We start from the raw sequence: 12812 nt of genomic DNA, 5'->3' as shown, positions 1-12812 counted from the left end.
TACAAAACGCGTGCGAGGATACAAATGTATAAAACAAATTAGGAAAAGTGGCGAGCAAAAAAGGGGATAAAATGAACAATTTATGAAGTGAAGATACAAATTCCCAAGTGGAAAACTCCCTTCATGTAGGCCCACCTTGCGTGAATGTAATTTTATCATCATGCTAATCTTTAGCTCACCCTTCGTATCACTGGTGTTTCTTGCTCAACAATATTAACGTGTCGAGTTCTTTATTTATTAGTTTTTCGGTTTCATCCCAAGATGCAATGAGGTGACCTTTTTGGAAAGTCAACCTCTATTCACGTAGCAGGAAATGCACTCCTGAGGCTCCATCTGCTGGACCCACAGCCAGTATAATCCTCTGTGGGGTTGTGTGTTGTCCTGTCTATTGACCGTGTATGTGCTGAGTGTAATTTACAGCCTCAGTTTTTATCAATGGCGTAGTGATATTAGTTTTTAGATTTGTTTAACTTGTTGTTGAATGGGGTACTTACTTTTGTGTTCTGCTGCTTTTTTTGTTTGATTTAATTTGATTTATTTTACTTCACTTTTCTGCCACTTTCGGCTAATCGCCAAGATGAGGATGAATGGGGATAAGATGAAATGAATAAATGAACAATCATAGACACAAATGGACAGCACACAACACGAGCCCCACAGACGATTATACTCACTCTGGGTCCAGACACCAAAGCCTCGTTAGTCTGCGAAATGCAGTCCAGGGTGTGCTACGTGGAAGGGTGTCTCTAGAAAGGGTTATTCTCTTACATCACGTTTTAATTTCTTCTTGATAAGGAGTTCACCTCCAAAATGTTTGCTCTTTTAATTGGCTGTCTTTCTGATTTCTAAGGGGCTCATGTCCCTGTATTAAGACACGTGGAAGTAGAAATGCAAAAGTTGTAGACAAATGTGTATATATAGTATAGGCTACGCGTAGGAAGCGATTTGCAGCATAAACACAAAGAAATAAATTAAAATAAAAAGTTTGGAGAATTTGGACTTCTGAAGGTCTACACGTCTAAATATAGACCGACTTACTGTGCAAAATTATTATTACAAAGCAACGGAGGTGGTTGTGTGATTAATTATTATATCGGTATGTGTAATGTGGAAATGTTTTGTTCGAATGATCATATAGTTTATTTCATTATGGGAAGCTTCTGCTTGTGTGAATGCTCTCCCTTTTGGCACTCTGAACAAACTGAAAATCCGCTTCACAATCATTGGATGTTAAAGTACTTTTCCGCCGCGGAGTCATAAGTTTAGAATGTTGTATCTTATAGTTTTAGATTGAGGCAAAGCTGAGACCATCCCTGACTAGCAGCATGCTGAAAGCCCAATGCAAAGAAGCAAATAAACACAGCAAATTGAGATAGTACTTACAAAACAACAAGAAACCAATCGGAAGAAACGATCTCACCACGGCACAGAACATTCAGCACACACACATCACACACTCACCGACACTTAGCGTTGAAAAATATCAAAAGAATCAAGCACACTCGCGAATCGAGGTTTGGTAAGTTTCTGAACGATACGCGCCAATTCCAAGGTTGGCGAAGTAAGAGCACACCCTTCAGGAGACAAAAAAGTGCATCGGCGGCAGAGTCTTACTGGACGACCAGTTTCTCTGCATCCCTCAGGACGTTGCACACACACACAAGCACGCAATCATAAAGCACATTTACAACAATTGCCCGTGATCTTGCACCATGGCCCAGAAAGAAAAAGCCTTGTACGCGTGGTATATTGCATAACGCACTTCTTTTTTTTTCCTTTTTTTAACGGGTTCGTGCGAGCAGGAAGCGATGGAGACCTTGGGATGAAGGTAAGAGTTTCTCGTCGCCCGGTAGGAATAATCGGTTACATCTTTTTCCAAAAGTGATCTAACCCTGCTAACGTAACACTGCTTAGGATTCCGCAATTCGCACTCTCCCACTGTCCTTCGCATCGTGGACAAGGCAAACGGACTGGCACGTGGTTGCCCTGTCCGATCAGCTTGCCTCGATAACACTTGTTTATTGCTGAAGGTCAGCTTTGGCATTAGGAGCAACTTTTTTCCTTTTTTAAAGCCCGTCTCGTTATTACCTTGGCCTTCTCTCGATTCCGGATTAGTTATCCACTATTGCGTCACACATCTCGCTCATTGTTGTAGCTGGAGCAATCGACGTCTAATTTGTAATATCGCGAAATGTGTGACAATCAGGGAACGGATGCATGTACAGTCATGTTCAAAAAATCTGTCGCATGGATTTTTTCTAAGTCCAACGTCTTACGAAATTATGTTGGTAGCTCTGAAACAAGGAAGTGTTGTGAAATATACGATCCTCCAATCAGAGTGAAGTTCGATTCGGAGGAGCAGGAGGCGTGACTCACGGTCTTGTCCACAGGAAGTTCAACCAATGCAGCATTTCCAAATATGAGATAACGTCCCCATTGGTTAAGTATTGTTTCAATAATGCGAATCGGCAGAAAGATTGAGCAAAAGTTTACTTTGTCGTTTTAATTGCCTTTAATCGTTTCAAATTAGTATTAAATTGTCCCAATTATAGTTCACGAACTTAATATAATGTATTCATGTATGTGTTTGACAATCATATATCACTCATTAGAACCATTTTCACATTGTTTTCACTACGTGAGATGACATTTCATTTACATTTACGATAAAATAGTGGTTTGGGTGTAATAACAGTTTTCATTAATTAATTAGAGATGCATTTTTATTTGTTGAGTTAATGATTAGGTTAATTCGTTATTTTTCGCGAAAAGAGGGAACCACAGCTGAAAGAAAATACACAACTTGTATTATTGAGGTCAAGAGTTCGTTTCAACATTAATTTTTGCACACATAGGCTAATCACGACTCGGGATACATTTAAATTGGAATCTGAAACATTATGCGACCTGACTGGAACTCGGAAAAGGACACACTGATTACAAGACGTCGATACATTACCACTTGGTCTGGCGAACGCCAATAATAATGAGGGGTTGTGAGAGTGGGAGAGGGGTGACGGAAAGTAGAAAATAAATAGTATTTTTGGGGGTATTTAATGTTATATTTATACACATACAAACCTAAGAAAATATTTATTTGTGTGGGGGTGGGGAAGGGGGAAAAGAGAGGGACAGAAAGATATTGGGAGAGACGGGACGAAGAGGTGATTGTGGAAAATGTTTTATTTGACGTTCAGTAATAAAAAACAATCAAATCAATGATGATTATCTTATAAATACCATATTTAATGTAATTTTTTTTAAAAATGGGGGCGGGGAGCTGTTTGTTTTACATTCAGTGCAGGATAACAAGTGGAGACACATAGCGGTTCGTATTTCACTTTAAACTGTAGGTCCAGGCCCCATTAGCCTATCTGTGTATAACGTGGGTTTAGAATTCAGTAGAAAATAACGTCGATCTAGTATTTTGGATTTTAGATGCGTTGAGACCACTAAAATTTCCAATTCTTATAATAAGAAACCTGTCCTCATATTACCATTTTGAAAGAGAGAGAGTTAATTGTATAATCTTTCGTTGTTAGTTTCAAAGAAGAGTAATTCAAATAGTAACAATGGGAACGAATAAAGCTTACGAAAAGTTTTTGCCACCGTGGGGATTTGAACCTACGACCATTGGAGTGCCAACCCAGTGCGATAACCACTATCCCACGAGTTCGTTCCTTCTTACGGCATGATTATGAGTTAAGACCAATTCGTTCAATATGCATTAGAAATATAATCCCCACCCGCCTTTTTATAAACAACACACCCAAACGCTCCTTTGTAGCAAATGAAATAAAGGTGGTATGAATGTCACCAAACATTTGAGCAAAATCTACTATATTTACGACGCAATCGTTTTACATGGAGAGGCTACAGCTTCGAAAATTGAGGTTGTGACGTGGCTTCTTGTAGTGGTAGGGTAGATATTCGTATGGCAAGGTTCCAGCGTGCACTAGCCAGTAATTTCCGAGAAAAAAACTTCAATTTTTCTTATGATGGTAAAGTGGTTCGGTGATAGGCTATCAGTATTATACGCCGAAGATTATAGGTTTGACTTCTGTTCAATTACCCCTATTATTATTATATATAGCAACTAAGTATTGTATTTAATTAATAATTTAATGAAATAAAAATTTTATATATTTTTTTAAAAAATAACACTCCTTTCTAATGATTTTTCAATGTTATTTTTGAAAATAATTTTTCAGAATATGTTTTTGAATTTCTCATTATTTTACTAGGATTTGCATAAAATGATCCATGTGTCATATTCGAAGAAATGTCATGTACAGCGAAAGTTATACATTTCTATTTTAGGGAAAATTATCAAGAAACAAAACAAATAAATACTATTGACATCCTTTTGTGAATAGTATTTATTTTACAGTATTTTTTGTTCGCCATGCATAGTTGTATTCTTGTAAAAAGCATGAAAAACAATATATTCTCTACATTTCGCAAAGAAAATAATATACGAATTTTCGTAATAAGTAAAATGCAATAAATAATTTTTCGGTTTAATAAGAAATAAAAATCGCTGAGTTAACCGAACGGTGAATCGAACACAGAATTTTACAACTCATAAAATGCCTTGTAGCCTTTGCAATGAAGTGATGTAGATTCAAGTAATAAGATTTCATGCAAAATCGCACGTTATAAGATTGTTCAAATATATTAAATCAATGTGTCCATAAGTTATTATACTGTCCGCCATTTGGCACATCTCGTTACAAAATCTCAGCATATCACCATTCACTAGTTAATCGAATTGAATATTGATTCACTTCACAGTTCAATGTTCAACAATAGTTTCGACTCATATCACGTGAGATGTAAACTCAATTCAATTCTCTCATTGTATGTAACTTGTATGTTGAGCTCATGTAGAAATATCAATTATGAGCTCTAAGCTAAATTTGACGCTACAATCGCTTGATCAACTCTTGCGTCTCGCTGCCAGACATTCTACGTTCCTGTTTGCTCCAGGTCGCTTCTGCATTTCATTATCATTGTTTTTACCTCTGTTTCATTCTCATCGTCGTTATAAACCTACGTAATTTCTACTGTTTACAGTAGACAGAATCGACTGTTATCAATTGTAGTACTCTACTGTGTCTCTCGGAAATCTACTCAAAATCAATGATTTCCTACTGAACACTTTCAGTAGGCCTAATGTGTAATTACAGTTGAGGAACTACAAGTGAAATATTCTCTTCAGTACTACATGTAATATTGCATGTAGTGTGTTTGAATTTGAATTCAAAATTTTGGGTGCGTCAGCACTTAGGCTATTTTGCACCTGTCACTTTATACGGGGCCCAGCCCCTTACCAGAACTAAAATAACATAACTATAACGTCTTGTTGTAACTAAAATATTAAAATATTCTGAATTCGGTTAAAGGCTGAGGCTGTAAAGAGGCACTCAGCACCCACAAGGACCAAACACAGGACAACCCAGAAAATTATACTGGCCATGGGGCCAGTCGCCAGAACTTCGTTCGTCTGCAAACTGAAGTCCCGGGTGTACTACGTGGAAGCAACAATTGGGTGTACATACTTCGTGGAAGGTCATCCCTTACACCCTTGTAGTGTGTTTAGCTCAGCATGTTAGCTGTAAATATAACTTATTATTCCTCCTCACTAACAATTTGTTTTTATATCTATTTAAAATTTAAACCAACCTCACTTCCATGTAGTACACCCTGAACTGCATTTTGCAGACTAACGAGGCTCTGGTGACTGGACCTACTGTTAGTATAATCTTTGTAGGACTGTGTGTGTGTTGTCCTTGTTTGTGCTGACTGTCTGTCGCTTTACAGGCTCAGCTTTTAACCCAGGTAAGGATATTTTAGTTTTCAGACACGCTTTTATTTTTGTCATGATAAGGGGCTGGACCCCGTATAACGTGATGGGCGTAAAATACCCTAAGTTTTCAGGCACACAAATTGTAATTCAAATTTAAAAAATCTAATAGATGTTTCAAAACACCTATTGATCTACTGAAACCAGTACAGTAGAGAAACTGCGAGTGAAATTAATTTATTCAGAATAGTGTATAATATGTTAAGTTTAATATTTTGGCTGTAAATATTAATTTCATATCCCCTTATTATTTTTTGTATTGATATCTTTTTGAAAATCTAAACACAGTAGATGTTTCAAAACACCTATTGATCTACTGAAAACAGTAGACAAAAGTTTCACTGGAGTAGGTAGAAAAGAGTCATGAAATAATACCCAAAGAAGTCAACCATTATGAATTAATGTTACATACTTTTTTTATTTCACTTTCCAAAACCTAGGAGCTCGAAATAATACATGGCATGCGATTTACTAGACAGTCTGCTTTTCTGTGATTGATTCGTCGTGCCCAGTCGGGGATTACTACCGTTCAAGGTAAAAGGGGAAGGGGAAGAAATCCACCACAGTACCATGACGTATGAAGTAACATGTTCACAGGCATTCAATACAACTGATGAGGGTTCACCTGACCTTGGAAGTGTAGGAAACACGTTTCACGCTGGTTTCCAGAATGCTGTGGCTAATCTGGAACTAACGGTGGAATAAGAAATAGTTTGTAACATTTAACAATGACATTTCGCATTTACAAAATATGAGATATGTAGACTTCGATTTATTTATTATAGTAGACGGTAGAGAATTACTTACCACGAAAGTCAAGTCCTAAATTGCAGACATCAAAATCTACTCCAGGTTGTAAAATACATTTGTGATAGACAGCAGACAGGTTAATAAGGTTTACAAGATTGCTAACGACTCTTAAGACAAACTTTCAACGAAGGTTATTGAGTGAGAAAATGGGAAATTGTTAAAAATAGCGGCCTAGTTGAGTGAAGATCAAAGGTTCGAATCTCTTATAGAACCGGCTATTTTTTACACTAATTTTTGGTGCGTAACATATTTAATGTATTGTCGACATTTATAAGAAACAAAATATGAAAACTCTCCTTCTCGGTAACGTTGCGGTCTAAGACTCTGTGCTTTGGACTCCGACTGCAGCGGGACGGCATGGATTCGAGTCGTCCTGGGTTCTCGACCTGTTATCTGTATAGGACCGGTGGCAACCCACCATCGTGAGGAAATTGGGGAGCTACGAGTGACTGGTGTAAAAAGGTTTCAGATATCTTCTATAATGGCTGAGGGTTCGACGTGCTGACCAACGTCACCTCGTTGCCCGTTGAAGATAACTCTGGGTAGGATTGTGGAAGGAAGACTGGCAGTCGGGAGATAGCCCAAGGCCCTTCGAGGTTTTAAAATATGAAAACTATTCCTTCCGTAAATCTAATTTCTCGTTGTCACGTGAGATTTCTTTTAAATAAGACTCCTACAATACTAATTAGTTCCTAACTAGGATAATGAGATGGACAGAGAGATATTAAATTATGAGTTCACTGTTTAAAAAATTAGCATTAACACAATTTTATATTCACATACCTCTTTACAAATTCCTGAGCACGTCACTACAAATGAACCAATCTAGTGCACACTAGAGCCTTGGCTTATCGATACCTATGGGGTATCCTACAATTACAGTCAAACCACAACCTCAATTTTCGAAGCTGTAGCCTCTCCATGTAAAACGATTGCGTCGTAAATATAGTAGATTTTGCTCAAATGTTTGGTGACATTCATACCACCTTTATTTCATTTGCTACAAAGGAGCGTTTGGGTGTGTTGTTTATAAAAAGGCGGGTGGGGATTATATTTCTAATGCATATTGAACGAATTGGTCTTAACTCATAATCATGCCGTAAGAAGGAACGAACTCGTGGGATAGTGGTTATCGCACTGGGTTGTCACTCCAATGGTCGTAGGTTCAAATCCCCACGGTGGCAAAAACTTTTCGTAAGCTTTATTCGTTCCCATTGTTACTATTTGAATTACTCTTCTTTGAAACTAACAACGAAAGATTATACAATTAACTCTCTCTCTTTCAAAATGGTAATATGAGGACAGGTTTCTTATTATAAGAATTGGAAATTTTAGTGGTCTCAACGCATCTAAAATCCAAAATACTAGATCGACGTTATTTTCTACTGAATTCTAAACCCACGTTATACACAGATAGGCTAATGGGGCCTGGACCTACAGTTTAAAGTGAAATACGAACCGCTATGTGTCTCCACTTGTTATCCTGCACTGAATGTAAAACAAACAGCTCCCCGCCCCCATTTTTAAAAAAAATTACATTAAATATGGTATTTATAAGATAATCATCATTGATTTGATTGTTTTTTATTACTGAACGTCAAATAAAACATTTTCCACAATCACCTCTTCGTCCCGTCTCTCCCAATATCTTTCTGTCCCTCTCTTTTCCCCCTTCCCCACCCCCACACAAATAAATATTTTCTTAGGTTTGTATGTGTATAAATATAACATTAAATACCCCCAAAAATACTATTTATTTTCTACTTTCCGTCACCCCTCTCCCACTCTCACAACCCCTCATTATTATTGGCGTTCGCCAGACCAAGTGGTAATGTATCGACGTCTTGTAATCAGTGTGTCCTTTTCCGAGTTCCAGTCAGGTCGCATAATGTTTCAGATTCCAATTTAAATGTATCCCGAGTCGTGATTAGCCTATGTGTGCAAAAATTAATGTTGAAACGAACTCTTGACCTCAATAATACAAGTTGTGTATTTTCTTTCAGCTGTGGTTCCCTCTTTTCGCGAAAAATAACGAATTAACCTAATCATTAACTCAACAAATAAAAATGCATCTCTAATTAATTAATGAAAACTGTTATTACACCCAAACCACTATTTTATCGTAAATGTAAATGAAATGTCATCTCACGTAGTGAAAACAATGTGAAAATGGTTCTAATGAGTGATATATGATTGTCAAACACATACATGAATACATTATATTAAGTTCGTGAACTATAATTGGGACAATTTAATACTAATTTGAAACGATTAAAGGCAATTAAAACGACAAAGTAAACTTTTGCTCAATCTTTCTGCCGATTCGCATTATTGAAACAATATTTAACCAATGGGGACGTTATCTTATATTTGGAAATGCTGCATTGGTTGAACTTCCTGTGGACAAGACCGTGAGTCACGCCTCCTGCTCCTCCGAATCGAACTTCACTCTGATTGGAGGATCGTATATTTCACAACACTTCCTTGTTTCAGAGCTACCAACATAATTTCGTAAGACGTTGGACTTAGAAAAAATCCATGCGACAGATTTTTTGAACATGACTGTACCAAAAAGGGTGAGATATGTTAATACCGTATTTCTTGCAAAAGAGTGGCGTGCGACCATTATGTGAAGCTCTTTTTTTAAATGTGCCTGTATTACCGGTATTTAAAAAAATCCTTTATTGCTAGATAAACTGTCTTTGGTGCACGGAATAGTTGTTATTTATGTGTTAAAATTGAATAGTCCAAATCGACACATATCATTTATTCGTAAGAGTTTAGCGAACATTTTTCCTGTTTGAAAAAAAATAACACATTGGTTGTGTTTGATTTGCGCATTATAGTCCCAATATTACACTTAAGAAAATTTACTACAGGGTTGCGAAATACGGATTTACAAATTTAATTTTCTGTTTCTGAAGATTCTGTGCACTATCATTGGATTCGTTATTTGAAAAGTAAAGTAAAAAAGTAAAGTGCTCCCCTGTGCTTCGCAGCACGCCATGAAGGCGTGTAGGGAGTGTGGAGTTAGGGCTCCACACTTTCTTGATCACGGCCGAAGGTGATGCTCTACAAGCATCCAAGTCATCTTACCTTGAAACTGAACATCTAAATCCTCCTCTGGTTGGGAACCCACTGAAAAAATAAGAAAGGCAATTAGCGATTTTCATACAGACAACACTATCATTAGACTATTATCCATTCATTCTCTGTCAATTTCGACAGTCATCCAAGTCTTGGCATCAGAAAAACTAGAAGCCTGGGTTCGAATTCCAGATGATGAACATTGGAACTCAAGTTTTGCATAGGAAAACTCAAACATAGTTTATTCTGAAATTGAATCCAAGATTGGTAACGATGCAGTACTTTTAAGGACAAATCTATCTATATAGCCAGTCAGTCAGTTACATCCCGTATATTCCTCTCTGTTTCAGAAAAAAAAATCTTATAATCATCAACAAAATTATGTTGTAGTGCAAAATGACGTTAATTCTCTCGATTAATTGAATCTGAGTTTCACATCGTGTAATTAATGGGCACATATGTGTTGTTGGTGTGTGTGTTAGGTCTTTGTGCTAAATAACATTTCAGAAAAATCAATTTCCTGTGGCTAGTTACACGCACTTATGGTCGTGACTGTACTTTCAAATGTCAAACCTCAAACTACCTAACACCACGATTTTCTTTATTGCACTTTAAACTGTAGGTTCGGTTAACCTGTGAATTAACTGTAGGTTATCGTAACTGAACACTTCCCCATTATTTTCTCCATAATTTAAGTTTGGATAGCCTAGTCTAACATAGTTGCAGTATCAGTTATTCATTTCAAATAGTTACTATTTACATTTTCTGTTTCTATATAAAAAAAAGTCGTTACTTCCAAGCATTAGAGATAGGTTAGTGTGAATTTAAAGATCATCTAAAATCTAATTTAGTACAGTCACGAACGTATGTGTGTTGTTACGATCCCATGTAAAGTGAATGGGATTGTTAAAACCCAGAATTGTCTACGACTATACATACATAAATATTATTCTCGAGATGAGAGGTACATTGAATTGTCAAAAAAAGCATGAAAATTTGTGAACAAATCAGTATTAACGATGAGTCATTTTCGATAATATAATTTTGATGACCTCTTATGTAAATATGTGCTCTAAAATACATGGTTCTCACTCAGCAAGTTAATACATGCCTCGTTTAGGTGACTCATTAGTCATTATACTATATTTTGGCATCACAAACGAAATACCTGGCAGTTTTCTTCAGTTCATGTAAATACGATATAAGAGGCATCTGTTTATTATTACGGGTGGCGTGTTCTGAGTTGATATCCAATTTTACAATTAAATCGATTGTGTAAGCTGCGTAGAAAATCTTTGCTTTATCCAAGATCCGAACTCACGATTGCGTTAATTCATAAATAATGAACTTCTGTCAGATAATTACATACGGTTTCGATGTTTGAAGTCCTCAAACCATCAACGAGGCTGACAGATATTGCATGCCACTTGTCGAGCCCTGTTGCAGGATCCGTTTCTGCTATAGCTTTGCGTGCATGGAGGATAGAATTGATTCTTGTTGGTTAAAAGTCTATGCATCAATAATGTATTCTGCAACTCTAACTTCCGGGACACTCTTGGCGACCGAGAAGAAATAAGGAATTGGGGATTTAGCGCAAGTCTTGATCAGTTGAGAAAACACGCATGTTCTGGCTCCGAAATGGGTTTTATCCAGAGTTGTATTATAATAAAATTAAGTTCAAAATTACATAAAATAAATATCTGTAAAACCAATTATACCTAGTTGGAACTACGTGTTTCTCGATATTATACGAATATAATTTTGCACTGATGGCTGCTTTTTGTAATTAAAAATCAGTACATTACAATATTATCTTTGATCGTATAAGTTGTTTTTTTTTTAGTTATTTCAACTATTACCAAAGAAAGAAATGTGAGAAATGTTTGTCAGTTTTGCTACTAATACAATTTGTTTTGATTTGATTTGTATTATTTAGTATAGCGATGATGATGAGTGATATTATGATGATATTGACGAAGGAACATTCACCGGGATTCGAACCCAGGACCCCTGGCTTCGTAGCGAGCTGTGGAAACCAGGGAGATTGGCTGAAAAATGTTTATGTCCCCCCCCCCCTTCGAGAAACCTCGACAACATTTCAAATTTTGAAATGTTACATTTGATTAGAATTCCTTCTAGAGTATTCAAGTCAATCTTCGTGTGGTTTGCTTTCGCTGTTGTCTGTATATCTGAAATAGTTTTGTAGTACCTTAATCTTATTTTCTATCATGGATATCTACACAACAGGGGGAGTAAACCTCATGAACATTCACTTGAATGCTTCATATAGATTTTTAAACAGATATAACATTTCAAAATCTGGAATGTCGAAATGGTTTTCCGACAGGAAAGGAATCTTCAAAAACGACTTTCATCCCGCGGGCCTATCCGGTGGCGTAGTGGTAACGTCGTCTCCTTGTAATCAAAGGGTTTCGGGTTCGATACCTGGTGGAGGCACATAGTGGTTCGGATCCCACTTTAAGCTGTAGGTCCAATCAAAATTAGCTTATATGTGAATAAAGTCGACTTAATATTAAAAAACTCCAACCCAACATCTAGCTACATAACTTAGCAGAAAATACCAAGTAAAAAAATATTTTCATATGTTCTACCGAATTTTTCAACAGCTGAAGTATATCCTTGCTTTTCTTAAGCTTTTATACACTTTATCTTCATTACATTTTCTATGCATTCTTTATATTTACGCCTCTATGTATTAAATTAAAAGTATTATTTAAAACTCCCGTAACTATAAGTTAACCAGGTCTTGAAGTGGTTTTATTTTATTTTTAGCATTTTATCTGGAGTATAAGGTTCTAAGAAACTTTGATTCTTATTCCAAATACGAGACCTCACCAACTGGAGTAAAGATATCTAGGTTAGTCAATTTGTAATTGATATCGCGCCATTTATCTTTGAGGGTTCACAATCGATTCTGGTTTGTGCAGAAGAGAGATCTGTTCAAAGCCATATTTCTTGTTTGGCACACGGTGTCTCGTATTTTCTTTTTCCTCTTAAGTCTCCGAAATACTTCGGTGCTTTTTAATTC

The 12812-nt window shown here is 36.6% G+C and overlaps 1 protein-coding gene across 1 annotated transcript in view; it reads right to left on the bottom strand.

The window, feature by feature from the left end:
• Positions 1–12812, bottom strand: part of Blimp-1 (PR domain zinc finger protein 1) — a 215120-nt gene that overhangs the window by 116863 nt on the left and 85445 nt on the right. The window contains exon 3 of the mRNA XM_083112127.1: positions 9773–9814. The gene's annotated coding sequence lies outside the window, so the exon portion shown is untranslated. The remainder of the gene's footprint in view (positions 1–9772; positions 9815–12812) is intronic.

The sequence above is a fragment of the Lepisma saccharinum genome, chromosome 1 (assembly GCF_977018435.1).
Source record: "Lepisma saccharinum chromosome 1, izLepSacc3.1, whole genome shotgun sequence".
NCBI lineage: Eukaryota > Metazoa > Arthropoda > Insecta > Zygentoma > Lepismatidae > Lepisma > Lepisma saccharinum.
The sequence above is the reverse complement of the archived record's forward strand: the minus strand, read 5'-3'. Positions and strand labels throughout refer to the sequence as shown.